The 16,691-nt window shown below is 39.8% G+C and overlaps 1 long non-coding RNA gene across 1 annotated transcript; it reads right to left on the bottom strand.

Moving 5' to 3' along the window:
• Positions 1-3,937: 3,937 nt before the first annotated feature.
• On the bottom strand, positions 3,938-10,084 carry LOC146959949 (uncharacterized). The gene is made up of 3 exons (XR_015035552.1): positions 10,056-10,084; positions 7,115-7,219; positions 3,938-4,306 (listed from the first exon to the last, which is right to left on the bottom strand). It is a non-coding gene; the product is annotated as an uncharacterized LOC146959949 (long non-coding RNA).
• Positions 10,085-16,691: the final 6,607 nt, after the last annotated feature.

The following is a 16,691-nucleotide window of genomic DNA, read 5'->3' as shown; positions in this document are numbered from 1 at the left end:
TTTGGTCATAAATGTTAAACCACTTTACTCACGTGGTTCTAATCTTCACAGACTCCATGAAATGATGCCTGCCTCCCAAATATTTGGTCACATGCTAACTTTTTCCTATAATTTCCTAGAAACAAGGGGTGGGTCAACTTACCCACTGGCTCATCTTACCCCACTTTCCCCTACCTGGTAACCGATATCGGTACCAGTCGGTACCTGTTTTCGGTACTTTTTGTGTGTGTGGTAATTAAAAATTAAAAAAAATAAAAATGTCTAAAATTTTAATATTTACCTCTTAACAACATCACAACTCCTCAGCCTTTAAGAGTATTTTATGTTTTAGGGATGGGCAATGATTTTCATATAATGGAATAGTCATTCAATGAAAAAAAAAAAAAGTTTGAGACTATCGTCTTGTCTGAAAAAATGTCCGTTTTTACTGTGGGTAAAGCCTGCCACACACATAAAGATTTTATAAATCTCAACCGATTTATTATCTGTGAGAGACCCCACACATGAAGATAAAAAATCTGTGATTGAACAGTTTTGATCGTATTGTGTGTGGTGTGCTGCGATATTCCAAACACAGCACACCACACACATTAAGATTTTTCAGAATCTTGACCCTCTGGTCAGAAAACAATCCGGCATCAGCAGCGATACCAGGGGTGTCGTTGTAGCTACTCTTTCGGGTCTATTTCCGGAATGGACAATGAGAGCGACGTAATTTTTTTTTTAATGAAAGCGGGACACTTCAGCCTTTACAACGATCCCATCTGTGTGTGTGTGTCTGTGTGTCTGTGGCTCCGGACACCAAGCAGTCAAGCGGCTGTCCAATAGGGAGCCGTGCGCTGTCACATGACGGGCTGTGAGCGGCGGTCACATGATCGTTTAAACATGGCTGCTGTATTGCCGGCTGAGCGCTACTGTCTTTGCTATCGGCTATCAGGAAATCTCCTGTGTGCGTGAATGTCTGTGTGAACCTCATGTAATGCCAGGGCTGCACCGTGGCTCTCTGTGAGGTTGCCGGTGTTGTGCGGAGAAGTGGCTTGTTGCCGCGAGCAGCAGCATGCAGAGCTCGGCAAGCAGGCGCTTCTCCACACAACACCGGCTCTCCACACACAAGATGACTTTTGATTGAAACGGCCACCGAAGTCGGCCCCGATAATCGTAAATATTGAACATGTTTAATACTTACGATTATCGGCGCCGAACGTTTTCCGAGCCGATTGTCGGGGGAATTTTGACTCTTAACACACCACACACTACAAGAGAATCTTATAAGATAATCTTAAGACCTTAAGATAATCGGGCGGTGTCTGTCCGTGGTCGGAAGGGGGAAAATCGGGGCAAAATCAGCCCGATTATCTTTATGTGTGTGGCAGGCTTTAAGGAGAAACATGGAAAGATTCCTACAGCCATCAGAAAACTTTGTCAAATTAAAAAAACAACTGAAACTGCAGTGCAAACTCTGCAACATGTGGACTTCATGTTTTGACGAGAGGAGAGTGCAGGGATACTTCATCCTCGTTTAGATGTGCTCTCATTACGTGACAAGGACTTGAATGGCGTCGCTGTGATGAGAAGCGGGACTCAGGAGTCGGGACCGGACCGCTTCGGTACGGATTGTCACTCACACCAGTCCGTTCTTCATGTTTAATGATGGACGGCTGTTTTTCAGGTAGTGATTTTAAACGACGGGCTGGCGCTACCGCTTCTCCGTCTCATTTCAGAGAGAGAGAGAGAGAGAGAGACTCATGCAGACTGCACTCTCGCTGACGCATGACGAAGGTGTGTTCAGGTACCGAAATGTGGTACCGATTGACTTCATGTGAATCGATACTCGGTACTTTTGTGGGAATTCGGTCGGTACCAAAAAAGTACCGAATTTCAGTACCATCCCTAGTTTTCATACTTTTTGATTATCTATGTTGATCTTTTTCTATATATGAAGAGCTCTTTTCCAAAACGCTATAAATCCATTTTAATAGTTTTCCAGAAAATGACATTTTTTACCTAGACCCACCCATTTTGTTAATATTCAATTTATCCTGTTAAAATGATTGTTAGCTCAGTCTGAACATGTTGAACAATGATTATTAAATCAAACAACAATATTGTTGATTAAAAACTCAAAGTTTATTTTTTTCAAAACGCTATAAATCCACATAAAAAAAAAAAAAACTGATGGTTTCTGAGACAAAAAAAGCACAAGGCTTACTTCAGGCACTCACGCGCAGGAGACAAGGTGATGCGTAAAAAGCCTTTTATAAATCAGGGCATGGATACAAAAGAACGCCGACCGGTTTCGACCGACACGGTTTTCTTCAGGGCGTGGATCAAGGATCAGAGTCACAGGTGGGAGTCTCTTATATAAACTCTGTGGGTGGGCCAATGGCTGGCTGCTAATCAAAAACAATAAATGATAAATTAATACAGGTAAACAATTACATTGTGCGTATCAACCAAAGAATATAATAATCAAAAATTATATGTTAATCAAAGAATCTATAATCAAAGAATAATAATGAGGGCTATGTTTATAGACAATGAGGACATACCAAACAAATAAGGAAAAATATACCCACACTGAATAATCAAGAGCAAAGAAAATGTGGGGAAGCAAAGAAAAAACCAAGAAACTTAGTAAATCCAACTAGGGCAAATCGTGATAATATCAAGTGAATAGGGGTGTAACGGTACACAAAAGTCACGGTTCGGTACGTACCTCGGTTCAGGGGTCACGGTTCGGTACGGTTTCGGTACAACAGACACTAATTGAATGTAAAACTAAAATCTGTCTTGTGTTATAAAAGTAAAAAAAAAAAAAAAGAATATAAAATAAAACAAGTGCATTAGGAGTGTTATCCCTTACGAAAGAAAAATATATTTACCAATATATTACTTGCAATATATTGTAATATATTGTAATATATTATTCTTCCATTACATTTTCCAATATATTATATATTGTAAATATATGGAAAAATATATTGATGACACATATATTATACAATATATTATATATTGCAATATATGGAAAAATATATTGATGACACATATATTATACAACATATTATATATTGATGTAATATATTGTAATATATTGCAATATATTGCAAAATATACAAAAAACTGCCCCTTTCAATATATTGAAATATATTAAACCTTAATATATAATATATGGGTTTATATATCCCAAAATATATGCAATTTTATATTTATAAATATCCACCATAATGTATTCAGATTTATATGATAAAATGTATTGATAATATATGAAAATATATAGTGTCACATGTATGTTCAATATATGGTAGAATATATTTTAAATATATGTAAAATTATACATGAAATATATGTATGGCTATGTGTTCAATATATTGTGGAATATATTTAATATATGGAAAATTATATGGAAACAAAAACATGACATATGTGTTCAATATATTGTGGATGAATACTTAAATATGCAAACTGCAATATGTGCACAAACCTTTATACCACATATTAACACAGACTGGGTAATTTATCAAAAGCAACCTTTATTTTCTTTTAATCAGGCACAGATACTGAACCCAGTTTGAGGTAGGGAGCTATACAGGCCTATTAAAACCCCAACCAGGGTTCCTACAGCTTAAGCCAAGTTAAATTTAAGACTTTTTTTAAAACCACTTGAAATTAAATTTAAGACCAACTTCATAATAAACACAAATGCAGAAAAAAAAGAAACACCTCACATCAATTACATAGGGTTAGGGACAATTTTACCCACTTTCCTATGTGATCCAAGGTAAAGTGACTGCTACATGAACATTGGATTGTGTCTCTTTCCAGCTGTCCTTTCAAAATAAATGCATAAAAAGTCCGAAAAAAAAAAAAAATCACCACTGACTCGGAATCTGGTGGCTGTGAGAAATTTAGCGTTGACGGCCACCATAAAATACCACTTACCAAGTGTTAACATTTTTAAGACTTTTGAAAAATTGATTTAAGACATTTTAATGCCAATTAAGGCCTTGTTTTTAGATTAATGAATTCAATGCCTTTTAAGACTTTTTAAGGATCCGTAAGAACCCTGCCAACAGGCCTGGCATATGGTCAGACAAAGGAAATGTGACTGACTCTACATTTCTGAACAGTGCAACATTTTTAAAGAATGCCATTGAACAGACAATACATATACTTTTGGAACTGTGGAAAAGAAATAAATAGCCAAAAGAAAATTGATGTAGCAGATAAAGCAGATGTATGTATGTAGCAGATGAAGAGATGTCCACCCTCCAATTGGTAGTAATCAGCTGGCTCCTTGGTGCATCTAGGGAAAAAGAGAGAAAAAAAAAGAGATTTTTTAAATATTATTTAAATTATCTGTATAAAATGCTCTGACGTCCTTTGCTTCATTCTAATGTTCAACCTAACATCAAACATCAGATCATTCACAGGGGGTTTGGAGGGGGGTGTCAAAGAGTCAATCGATTAGTACTCCGCGATTATCAAATACTTTCGCTTGAAATGCCCATCCCTACTGGAGTCCAGACTCCACACCAGTAAAAACAAGATAATAGACCACTAGTTTAATGTTAGTATTCAGTCGGTATTCAGCTGTATAGTCAATGATTTCCCTCAACTCTATCACTCAGTCAGCCAGCATCTAGTCTGGGGCCGTTGACCCGCTGTTTTGGTAGGAAACGGATCCAGGGCGAGAGAGACAGACCTTTCCTTCAAAATAAAAGCACCAAGCTAATAAAATGCGGTAAAACTCTTTAATTTAAGGAATATAATTTACAAGAAAGTCCCCGAGCCATTAAATTGACATTTTGCTTTTATTGTATTACAAGTTAATGTTTATTCAGGGTACCCCCAGAATTTTGCAACTCAAATTTAAGACTTTTTAAGACCTTTTTAAGACCACATCTAATGAAATTTAAGACCAACCTCGCAACAGTCATTTTACGTTTGCCAACGCAGCATTCCATGATTTTTTGCAAGTAGATACAGTTATGTTGTTGCGATGTATCATGCAGATAGATAAAAAATAAGACCTTTGTAGGGGTGTAACGATACACATAAATCATGGTTCGGTACGCACCTCGGTTTTGAGGTCTCGGTTCGGTTCATTTTCGGTAAGAGAACAAAATGCAAAACATAAATTTGCTTGTTGTTTATTAGGAATTTTTCTAAACCAAATTTACATGTTTTAGTCAAATGTAATTATTTTACTCACCTACTAATGCTATGTTGTAGGTACATTCTGTCCCTGATACAAATAAACTTATTAAACTAAACCAAGCCATTATACAAAATATGAAAAAAATATAAAAGGCTACTGTTGTAAAGTGCTGCCTAATAAGTTCAATAAATTATTCTCAAAATAACAAAACATACAGCCTTACAATGATTTTTTTTTTTTTTTACATGTAAAGTGCAGCACTAACAGTTCGAGCCAGTGACGGACTGACCATAGGGCAATGTGGGCAAATGCCACAACGGCTGCCTGACGATGCAACCGTTCGGCCGCAAATAAATAAATAAATAAATGAATGAATAACGCGGGTCATCACGAGGCACAGTGCGTAGTGTCAACACAGCAGCGACGTGCGCCTGCTCTGGGCGCATCTGCAGCAGATCCACATGTACTGGAGCTTGTGCGCAACACAGACACAGAGAGAGAGACAGACAGACAGACAGACGGACAGGCAGACAGACAGAGAGGAGATAGGAGCCACAGCCCCCACCTCCACCTCCACCTCCATTCCTCCCAAAAGCAGGAGGGTCTTCAAGCCTCTGTTTTCTCGCTAGCGGTAGCATTAGCAGTAGCATTAGCGATAGCCACGACGTAAACGGGCTGCACGTGTAGCTGCAGGCGGACTGTAAACACACACAACTTCTGTACCGAAACTCACTCGTTCACAGCGCTGTGCTGAACCGAACGCCCCGTACCGAATCGGTTCAATACAAATACATGTACCGTTACACCCCTAGACCTTTGAGAATGAAATTTAAGACTTGTAAACTAAATTTAAGACCTTTTCAAGGCCTTAATTTATAGTTATCAAATTTAAGACTTTTTCAAGTTTTTAAGACCCCGCGGGTACCCTGTTATTTTATAAGTTTTATGTTGGTGAATACTTTTATTTTGGTGAATTTGGTGATTTCGGTATCAGCTACAGACAGGAACCAGAATGCAGACTAATTGGGAGGTAACTGACACCAGGCTCTTCGCTTGTCTGAAGAGCCTGGTGATGCGAGGCTAGCCAGCATCAGTCCTGTGGAAATTTCAATTACTTCTGTATGGGATGGTGCTATACATTTAAAGCGATAGTTCACCCAAGATTGAAATTTCACTCATTATCTACTCACCCTCATGTCGACTAAGGGCTGGGAGAAGTTTCAGAGTCCTCCGTGGCTTCTCTGAGTTACAGGGGGTCTCGGCGTAGCAGTGCATGTCAATATAACGGTTGCAAATGGATACCAACTGTCTTGGTAACAAAAAGACACACCAAAAAACATCCAAATACCTCCATGCTGCTCGTATGTAATGTCTGTCTTGTATTGAAGCCCCGAAATGCGAAATTGTCCCGGAAAAAATTGAATGAGTCAATTTTTCAAGCTTGTTTTGTAGCGGAAGCTTCTCAAAGCTCCTCTTCCCGGTTCGTCATATTTGGACGAACTGGGAAGAGAACAGACCCTGGTTCATCCAAATATGACGAACCGGGAAGAAGAGCTTCGAGAAGCTCGAAAAATTGACTTATTTCATTGTTTTTGGGACAATTTCGCATTTCGGGGCTTCAATACAAGACGAACATTACATACGAGCAGCATGGAGGTATTTGGATGTTTTTTGGTGTGTCTTTTTGTTATGAAGACAGTTGGTATCCATTTGCAACCGTTATATGGACATGCACTGCTACGTCGAGACCCCCTGTAAGAGAGAAGCCACTGAGGACTCTGAAACTCCTCCCAGCCCTTAGTCGACATGAGGGTGAGTAGATAATGAGTGCAATTTCAATTTTGGGTGAACTATCACTTTAAAAACTTGAACTGAAATTAATCTGAACTAGGTTTAATGAAAAAATTTAAGAAGCAAAATGCATTTGCCATAATTCTTGGTCTGTTTGCCTACCTGTTTGCATGTTGAAGTCTGTACCCCATCATCTTTTGCTCTATTGTCACTTCGGGTTCTCCAGCACGATGATCTCATGGGTAGAGCACTGCTGTGGGTCCTTGGCTGTGTAAAATACAGATTGACATAACAAAGAGTATTCAGTCAATTAGAAACAGAGTAAAACATTAATTAATCAAGGACAAAAATATCTTTAGCTGTGTCACAGTATTAAGGATAGAATGATTTTTTTTTTTTTTATTTTGCGGCTGATCCTGATTATTATGTAAGGGATAATGTATAGTTCGGAGGTTGTTATGGAGAAATAAACCCCGACAGGTTGTATGGAACCCCGACGCGAAGCGGAGGGGTTTCATTCAACATGAAGGGGTTTATTTCTCCATAACAACCGACCAACTGTACATTATCCCGCTTATTACACGGTTTACGAGTGAAATAATTAATTTGAAACATAATGTTGATCAAAAAACGACTTTCATCGATTTAAAATTGCATTTAGCGAATCTGCAAGACCGGTCACTTCCGCTGTTTTGCTGAGCCTCCTCCCGTTCGTGCATGTGAAGCCTTTGATAATCAATCAGTGGATCGATAGATTACCATACACGTGTTAAAATGTGTGTATTGTGTGTAGTCGTATCTGTCATAAACAAGAGATTAACTTTACTGTTTACGGGGTGCGTTTGTGTCGCGGAGTCGCGGTGCCACCGAGACGAGAGGAGAGCTGACACCGGGTCAGAGGCTCTGATCAGCAGGTCTGGTTTCCAGCAGCGATGTGGAAGGAGCCTCCACTCTCCTTGTAACAGGTTACAAATCATTTATCTAACATCACTATTAGTCCGAAGCTGTTTAATGACGGTAAAAATGAAACACAAGGTAAATATCCTGCATAGTTTCTCTTTTCTGTACTGCGCTGATCAGAGCGCCGTCCTTAGCAACGGTCTGTTATACATGACGACGGTCCGTTATACAGAAATAACAGACCGCAGAACGCAGCGCTGGACCAATCAGAGAGCAGCATTCAATAGAGCCGTGTAATAATACTCAAATAACACTATATTTAGAACTAATATCCTAATGAAAATTACTGCCACATATCTTTGACTTTAAAGTTTCTATTATTTTGTCCAACCTATGAAGGGTGAATTGAACTTATTACACCTGTGTGTATAAACTGGATTCACTAATGATGGCTTATTTGCAGGCTATATCATTTTCAGCTGGATGACTAATACTTCATCAACCGAGTATACACTAATATCAGTGATACTTTACTTTTATTAACAGGAGTGAGTATTAGTAACCATGCTAAGAGGCCACAGTCAGTGTAGTGTCTCATCTCCAGTAGTTTCTGTTACTAGCAGAGTTCATGTTGTTTTCTTCTGCAGCAGAGTGCGTTTTCTAAAGCAGTGGTTCTCACACACACACACACGCGCACGCCACGAGTAGCCGCGAAGCAGCGAGAAGCGGAGCCCTTTGATGTTAACGACTGTGTCACACCGGAGCCACGTCGCTCCGGTTCACAGCAGCAGCGGCGCGGCGCGTGAGCCGCGAGCTATGGCCGCGAGCGAGCCTGTCAAGCCGGGCAGGAAGTCGCACAAAGAAACAGCGGAAGAATCCGGTTAATTTTCAAAATAAAACACATTCCGAAGCCGGTTTACCGCCCCCCCCCCCGTTTGGGAACCACTGTTCTAAAGGAACTTTCACTTATGTTTACACAGTGTTCAAAACAGTGTCTTAAAGGTTGACTATGTAGAATTACAAGAACAACAACAGAAAAAGAATTCCAGCAGTCGATTGCCAGACCGTTGCTAGGTAAAACGGGCCGTTGCTAGGGACTCCGCTCTGATCAGAGGACAGCAGAAGAGGAGAGCTAAGCAGGATATTTACCTTATGTTTCATTTTTACCGTCATTAACAGCATAATAAATGACTTGTAGCTTGTTACAGGGAGAGTGGAGGCTCTCTGCCTTCCACACCGCTGCTGCTCAGAGCCTCCGCTGTCACTGCTCTCCTCAAGTTGGAAAAAAAAAAAAAAAAGGAGCTCCGTGGCACCGAAAGTCCGCGACGATAAACGTGTTTATGACAGATAAGACTACACAAATACACCCATCCAAACAAGTATATGATAATCCATTGATCCACCGATTGATTATTAAAAAGGCTTGGTTGGAAACAAACGCATCCGACCGGGAGGAGGCAGGAAAACAGCGGAGAACTGAGCCACATGTCGGCTACAGGCAGGTACGAATGTAAACAGAACGTTGACAGAAAGTCAGTTGTCGAGCCCGTCAAAAATATTAAAAATAATAATTCAGACTAAAAAAAATTTTTTTGTGGAAAAGCAATACTTTCATTCTTTACCCCTCTAAAGGCCCCATGGATGTATTATTTTTGAAAAAATATAGCTTTTAATAAATATTCTACATATTCAACCTTTAAATAACTCAATAAACAGCCCATGAAAAAAATATTTTTTCCAGCAGATATCTTTGTTACAACATGACTGAGCTAATGGGAGTAGTTTCATGTTGTGTCCGACAACGGGAGGGTTTTAACAGCTGACGTCCTGGTGTTAGCTTAGCTGCTGCTGTTAGCTGTCAGCAGCAGCTAAGCTAACGGCTACGATAGCCATGACTAGTTGCAGAGGCGTGCACACAGAAGTGGTGGTGTTTGTTCGGTAATTCGTTTTGTAGATTTAACAAACATCAGATTAGTCAGGGCGGTTTTGGCAGCCCGGAGCCTCCACATTTGGTGCCTACACCGGTGGCTAATGCTACCAGTTAGCCGCTAACACAGTTAGCCGCTCGCTAGAATGCTACTACGGGGTTGAAAGCCGGATAGCTCATGTGCTAATGGCGATTAGCTTTTCTCTCTTTTCTTTCTAACCCTTTTCTCTGTAACACGTTAATGAAGCCATGTACCGGCTGAAACATCCTCCTCACCGTTGGTTAGAACAAGGAGAATAAGAAAAAAAACCCTCCATGGTGACATGTCGAGACATGTCCAGGACTTCACATCCGTTAACGTTACACAGCCCCCCTCCCTCTCACCAGAGCCTGCCTCGTTTGAATCCCTGACACCAACAACGCCACAATAATAACAACAGAGAAATATCTTACCTGGTATTTTTTGCAGGATTTAAATTCACTCAAGCTCTCGCTAGGACCAGGTTCCAGCCGACTGTTTGTCCATTTATCCGTATCGTAAAAATAATCCACATGACTGGTCATTCTTGAACGACTGAAGTGCGTCGCGGCGGTTCCCGTTTCACAGCAGCAGTAACGGTTATTTTCAAATTTGGCGCCGGAAAGGCGCGCACAGCTGTCATTGGCCAAGAGCCATTATGTCAGTCAGATCAACCAATCATGTTCAAATGCTCACGATGAGACAGCCAATGGATTTTGTTTCATTGTGGTAACATTTTATTTTTTATTTTTATATCTAATAAAAAAAATAATTCCTGACCTGCAATCGGTTCACAGACCATTGCTAAGTAAAACACACCGTTGCTAGGGTCACCGCTCTGATCAGAGGACACAGAGGAGGAGAACTATGCAGGATATTTACTTTAATTGAATTTTTACCTTCAGCTTCGGACTAATTGTGATGTTAGATAAATTACTTAACTTGTTACAGGGGGGGGGGTTACAAATATACACATACTATACTATATACTATATTTTTTAAATGTTTTTACACACAAATATATACACATATATATATATATATATATATATATATATATATATATATATATATATATATATATATATATATGTGTGTGTGTGTGTATGTTGTATAAAATATAAACATTTAAAAAATATAGTGCCTTTTTGGCCTTGATCTCAATATATTTTTCAATATATACACATATATGATCCATGCATATATATGAAAATATATAAAACATTAAAAAAATATAGTGCCTTTTTGGCCTTGATTTCAATATATTTTTCAATATATACACATATATGATCCATGCATATATATATAAATATTTAAAAATATAGTGCCTTTTTGGTCTTTCTTTCAATATATTTCTCAATATATACACATATATGATCCATGCATATATTGCAATATATTGGAAAATATAAAAATTAAATCCCATATATGGGAATATATTGCCTAATATATCACATGATATTTTCTAATATATTGCAATATATTTTTCTTTCGTAAGGGATAATACCATTCATTAACTCTAAGAGGGAAATAAAACTTGCACTTGACAACTGGCAACTATTATTAATCAATGTTGGTTTACACAGTTAAATTAGACTAGCAGTTACTTTGGTGATGTTTCTGGTCTGTCTGTGTTCATAAAACAGAGGCAGCTACACGCACATCCCCCAAAAAACTGAAGACTAGGTGCTGGACCACCAAGAAAGAAACAGGTAAGGAAAAAAGGAGACCGCACACTAGTTAAAAGCTCCCGTGACAGTTTAATGTCACTCACACATGTGACGTTTCAGGCGTCAGCCCTTCATCAGACAATGTGTCTGATAGTGTGCGGTCTCCTTTTCTCCTCACCTGTCTGTGTTCATGTCAAGAGGCTTAAAAGCTGCGGGATAAGTTGTTACACACAACTTGTCTTTTTCCTTGCACCAGTGATTGACATATCGGGTTGAACATGCGCTACGTGTTTGATGCGTTTCTAGCGACGCACCGCGCATCCGTGAAACATCGCCGACGGACTTTGTCCGGTGGACCGGTCGCGTCGCCGTCGCCGTTGTGTTTTCTGAGAAGTCACAAGGTGACATAGATGAAGCAGCAGCTCCTCAACTTCACACTCTCATCACTTCTCTTCTTCGTCTGCTATGGCGGTTGTGGCAGCTTCGAGGCTCATTACCGCCACCTAGATTGGAGTTAGGACTCAACTTTTTTTTTTTTTTTTTAAATATTCACTCAGACGTATTCGTCGTGTGACTGTGTGCACCGAACCGTGACCCCCGTACCGTGACGGCACGGGACGAATACATATACCGTTACACCCCTACAAGTGAATATATTAAAAATGGGTGTATCGAAAAAACATGATTACAGTAAATCACAAGAGAACTAGAAAATTTCCTCTCGGGAAATTTTGAATGGGCCACGGGGCTACTGCCGATTTTGCCATCTCTGTCAACATGGGAATCAAACCCACAATCTTAAGGTCAAGACAGAGCTGATCAGACAGACACATGATCATCTTTCTATAAGCACTGATATGGAGGAGCTGTAACCACATTAGGTTAACTGTGTGTGTGTGTGTGTGTGTGTGTGTGTGTGTTTATCTTGTGTAATAGGGCCAGGACTCAATTAAAACAATTAATCTAATTAATTAGAGGCTTTGTAATTAATTAATCGCAATTAATTGCATTTTAATCGCATATAAATATTTGACCTGAGAACAGTGAGAAGCATTTTTTTCACATGGATTTTAGTATACCATTGAATGACTGAATAGCTTAAGCAACAAAACATTGTTTTTTTTTTCAAGGTGGTACTTAACCAAGACCAACATGCAAATTATCGATTAATTCATTAATCGATATTTGATACAGATTTAAATGGTCTTTCCTGCCAATACACTATGATGATTACTGTAGTATTTAACTAGGCTACATAAATCACAGTAGCATAAACTGATTTGTTGAACGGACCAGGTGATGGGCTGACTGGTCCTGTCTAACTTCTGTGTACTGGGTGCCATTGTGCAGGGTGTTAAGGCAGCCTTCCTCCACTGCAGTCCCTATGGTCCTGGACCCTCTGGCTGGTGGGGTGGGCTGCTTTCAGCTGGGGGGGACTCTATCAGCTGCTCCCACCAGAGGCATTTGACGCATTTGACACCAACAAGGTTTAACTTTAAAACCAGATTAAATCATGGTTTAAGTTTAAATTCTGTTGCACGTTAGTGTTTTAATCACATGAAGGTGTGTGTGTGTTTGTGTGTGTGTGTGTGTGTGTGACTGTAATCACATGAAGCTGGCTCTAGAGTCTGTGTGTGTGTGTGTGTGTGTGTGACTGACTTGACACATAGTTAGTTAGTAGCTGCATCCTGTGTCAGTCTGATTTAGCTGTGTCTGTGTTTATAAACATTTAAACGAGCGCCAGGTGGATTGTTTATGAAGTTAACGAGCTCTGGCCTGAGGATCAAAGAGGTTACCACGGCGATAGGGGCCCCCGCAGGCTGAGACAGACAGAAACGTGGAGAAAAAGAGCGATTTTCTGCCTCTGCACCGGTCTCACATTTAGGCTTAGGGTGAGAAAACGGTAACTCCTATCGGTTACATGCTGCTATTCAGACATGCCGCTATTTCGACATTGACTTCTAATTGTCAGAATAGCGGCATTAACATTATTTTTTAAGCGTCCCACTATTCCGACATTTTTTTTTTTCATTGTCGGAGTAGCGGCACTTTACTATTTTTCAAACATTCCGCTTTTCCGACATTGATTGATTACGTTATAGTCAGAGTGTCCTTCTGATTTATTTTTATTTTTTCATCTGAGACACTGTTTCTCATACACAAATACATAGGCCTATTAGAGAAGAAAAAACAAACCCTCCAAGTTTAAAAACACACCGGCAGCAGCGCACACTGATCTGCAGAGCTGAGACTGTTATTATTCTGTCACCTGAGTTTATCCTGCTGCTTTACATTGTTTTAACATAGGTAAAAGAAGAAAAAAAAGATTGTCTGGAATAAAGGGGCAGATTACATAAGATTATTCTTTTTTCTGCTCCCTTTTGTTGAGATTTGGGAGGTTTTTGCCTGATTTATTGCCCGATGCCATGTATCTCGCTTTCTTTCCCCCTCCCTCCGCCCGTTGTCTTCGTTGTCACTTTGTTGTCGCTCCACAGAGCGCACATGGCTAATTAATATGCACGTGCTGACCATATGGTTGTGTAGGCATTCCGGGACGGAGGTGTGTTCACGTGCGCAACTGCGCACCATTCTTGGATCCAGTTATCAAAGTTGAGGTGCAGAGTTGTGCACGCACAGTTTGATATATCTGAAAAAGGTGTAAATATTTTGGGCTGTCTTTTCACCGTAGGCCTAAGCAAAACATTTAGTAGCAGCAGTTTTACACTGCTTACTTACAGTTTTGATAAATGAGGCCCCAGGCCATAAGCCCAGAGCCCAGACGCTCACAGCTGCAGCTCCGCGGCTCATCCGTGGCGCTGTCCGTGGTGCTGAAGGTCACAGGTTAACTTGACAAACAAACTGCAGCATAGTTCTGTTTGTTTATCATATGTGTCAGTTTTGTTTGCTTGATAGTTGAGTTGTTGAGATTAAGAACATCACTCCCTCATCAAACCAGTGATAGACATGCTGAAAAGAAAAGAGAGAGAGAGACGCGCCAGGGTATCGCAGCTGTAAAAAAAAAAAAAAAAAAAAAGACGTGTCGGAATAGCGGTATCAAAAAGTGTCGGACTACCGGTATGTCTAGATAGAGGGATGTCTGAATAGTGACATGTCGGAATAGCGGGATGTCTGAATAGCGGGCGGACCCCACTCCTATCAGAACAAAACACAGAACACGTTGCTCTAAGGACTTCCTGAAAATTTTGGTACGATTTGGTGTTTCTACAGTAAATATTTTGGCGACGCTGGCAGTTTTAAAACATCAGGCCGTTCTGCTTCTCTCAGAAAATATTTGTATTGGACTCAATGAGGAGCAGAGACAGACATGGCCGCACTTAGAGGCTCAGAGTTTAAATTCTGTAAGTCTCTCTGATATTTTGAGCAGATGATGAGATCGAGGATGAGCTCGTCTACAAACGTGGCGGAAATTATGTGTGTAGAGTATGGCCGTTTGGAGTTTGGAAAGAGAAAAAATCTGGAGTTTTTCTGGCATCTCTCCCACTCTAACCGATGATGTCACGCACTCTGACACGAACATTCCGTCCAATACACACCCATTATAATCTCATAATTTCTCCAAAAATGATCATGGTCATTGATCGGGGATTGATCAAAAACTATTTGACCTATCAAAACGTGGAGTAATACACCAATACACAAGACTTGTGTCTACTGTTTAAAGTGTAAATGGAGTCTCTAGGTGAAAGTATGCCTGAGCAGTAGACGTTTGTTAAACTACAATGATTGGTCTTTTTCGCTCTTTTTTTCCCGCCCGTCCCATTAACTTCAATGCAAAATTTTGCGCAGTTTTTCGCGACTTCGCGAAAAACTCGTACACTGTTGAGAAAAGTAATAGCACAGCGATCCCGATCAGGATGCACGTTTTGATATAGTTGCAGGACAAATTATATATCTATCTATCTATCTAGTAGCGAACCGAAAGTCGGCCGGAAGTGGAAAAATAACTAGAAAAAGCATTTCCAAGAATGGAAATGGTGTGACTGCTGATAGCAACTGAACGCTGTTGCAGAATTAGCAAATAGTGCAAGCTGTGATCACCATACAAATGTTTGACTAAGGTCAGAATCGAACCCACATCCTCATGGTCATTAGACTTCCACTCTGCCTCTAGGCCACGGTGCACACACAGTTGCAGAGACTGTTGTCTGTTAATGATCTGCACACTGTCAACATCAAGAAAGCTTGAGAGTCAAGCTTGAATGACTTAGAATGAAAATGTCTGTGAATTTCAGGCTGAGCACTAACCATATGGCCACAGAGAACCTGAGTTACAATGAGCTTTATACTATGAGGAATCAAAGACTGTCCAATGACAGCTGAATAATTGGAATCAAAAGTCAAGCAATGAAGTGAAAAGACTGAGGCAGGAATTGAACCCATGACCATATGATCACTAAACCTTTACTCTGCCACTCGGCTACAGAGAGCACACTGCTTTCAAGACTGTTGTCATTCATTGTAATGTGATGATGTGCTGCAAACTGGTATGAGTAATCAAGGAGATAACAAACACCTGTAACCAATTGAAGGCGGGGGAGGAGAGCAGAATTCAACATAACATAACAAGAGTTCTTCCCTTGGATTCGAACCAGTGACCTTAGGGTTGGCAAACGGTCACCCTACCCCCTACACTACAGTGGTGTTGTGAAGAAGAGAGGTTGACACTTTGATGAATGTGAGATTTTTTGTGAAAAAGTTAAATATTTGAAAAAGTATAAATAGTTAAAAAGAGAAAAGTAATGCCGATAAAGTTCAAAAAAAGCTGCACGTTTTGATATATGAATTGTTGAAATAGCACAAAGTATGAAGGACTAGAAGAAGACCGTAAAAAGGCGGAAGAAAATGGCCAAACAGAAGAACAATAGTGTGACTGCTTCAGCAGTCACACTAATAATAAAAACTAGGGAAAAATCCACACAATAACAGTAGTAGCTATTTCATAGCTGTTGGGACCAGTGCCCGGTGCGATTGCCCGTGGCCCTAATTATCACAGGCAATATAAAGTTATCACATAACATCACATCAGAGTTATCATCATCGTATATCTACAAAAATAATCTGTGAAAAAGAAAATATAAAAAACACTGTAGAGTGTCAATGTAAGAGAAGTATATTGTAGATGGGTGTATCACTAAAGACATGATTAAATCGCAACATGATTATCACAGGCAGAGAAACGTATATTTAGGCAGTTAAAGGAAG

The sequence above is a fragment of the Trachurus japonicus genome, unplaced genomic scaffold, assembly GCF_045865225.1.
Source record: "Trachurus japonicus isolate A0001 unplaced genomic scaffold, Traja_1.0 AP030833.1".
Taxonomy (NCBI): domain Eukaryota; kingdom Metazoa; phylum Chordata; class Actinopteri; order Carangiformes; family Carangidae; genus Trachurus; species Trachurus japonicus.
Note: the sequence above shows the minus strand (reverse complement) of the source record. Positions and strands in the feature narration are given on the sequence as shown.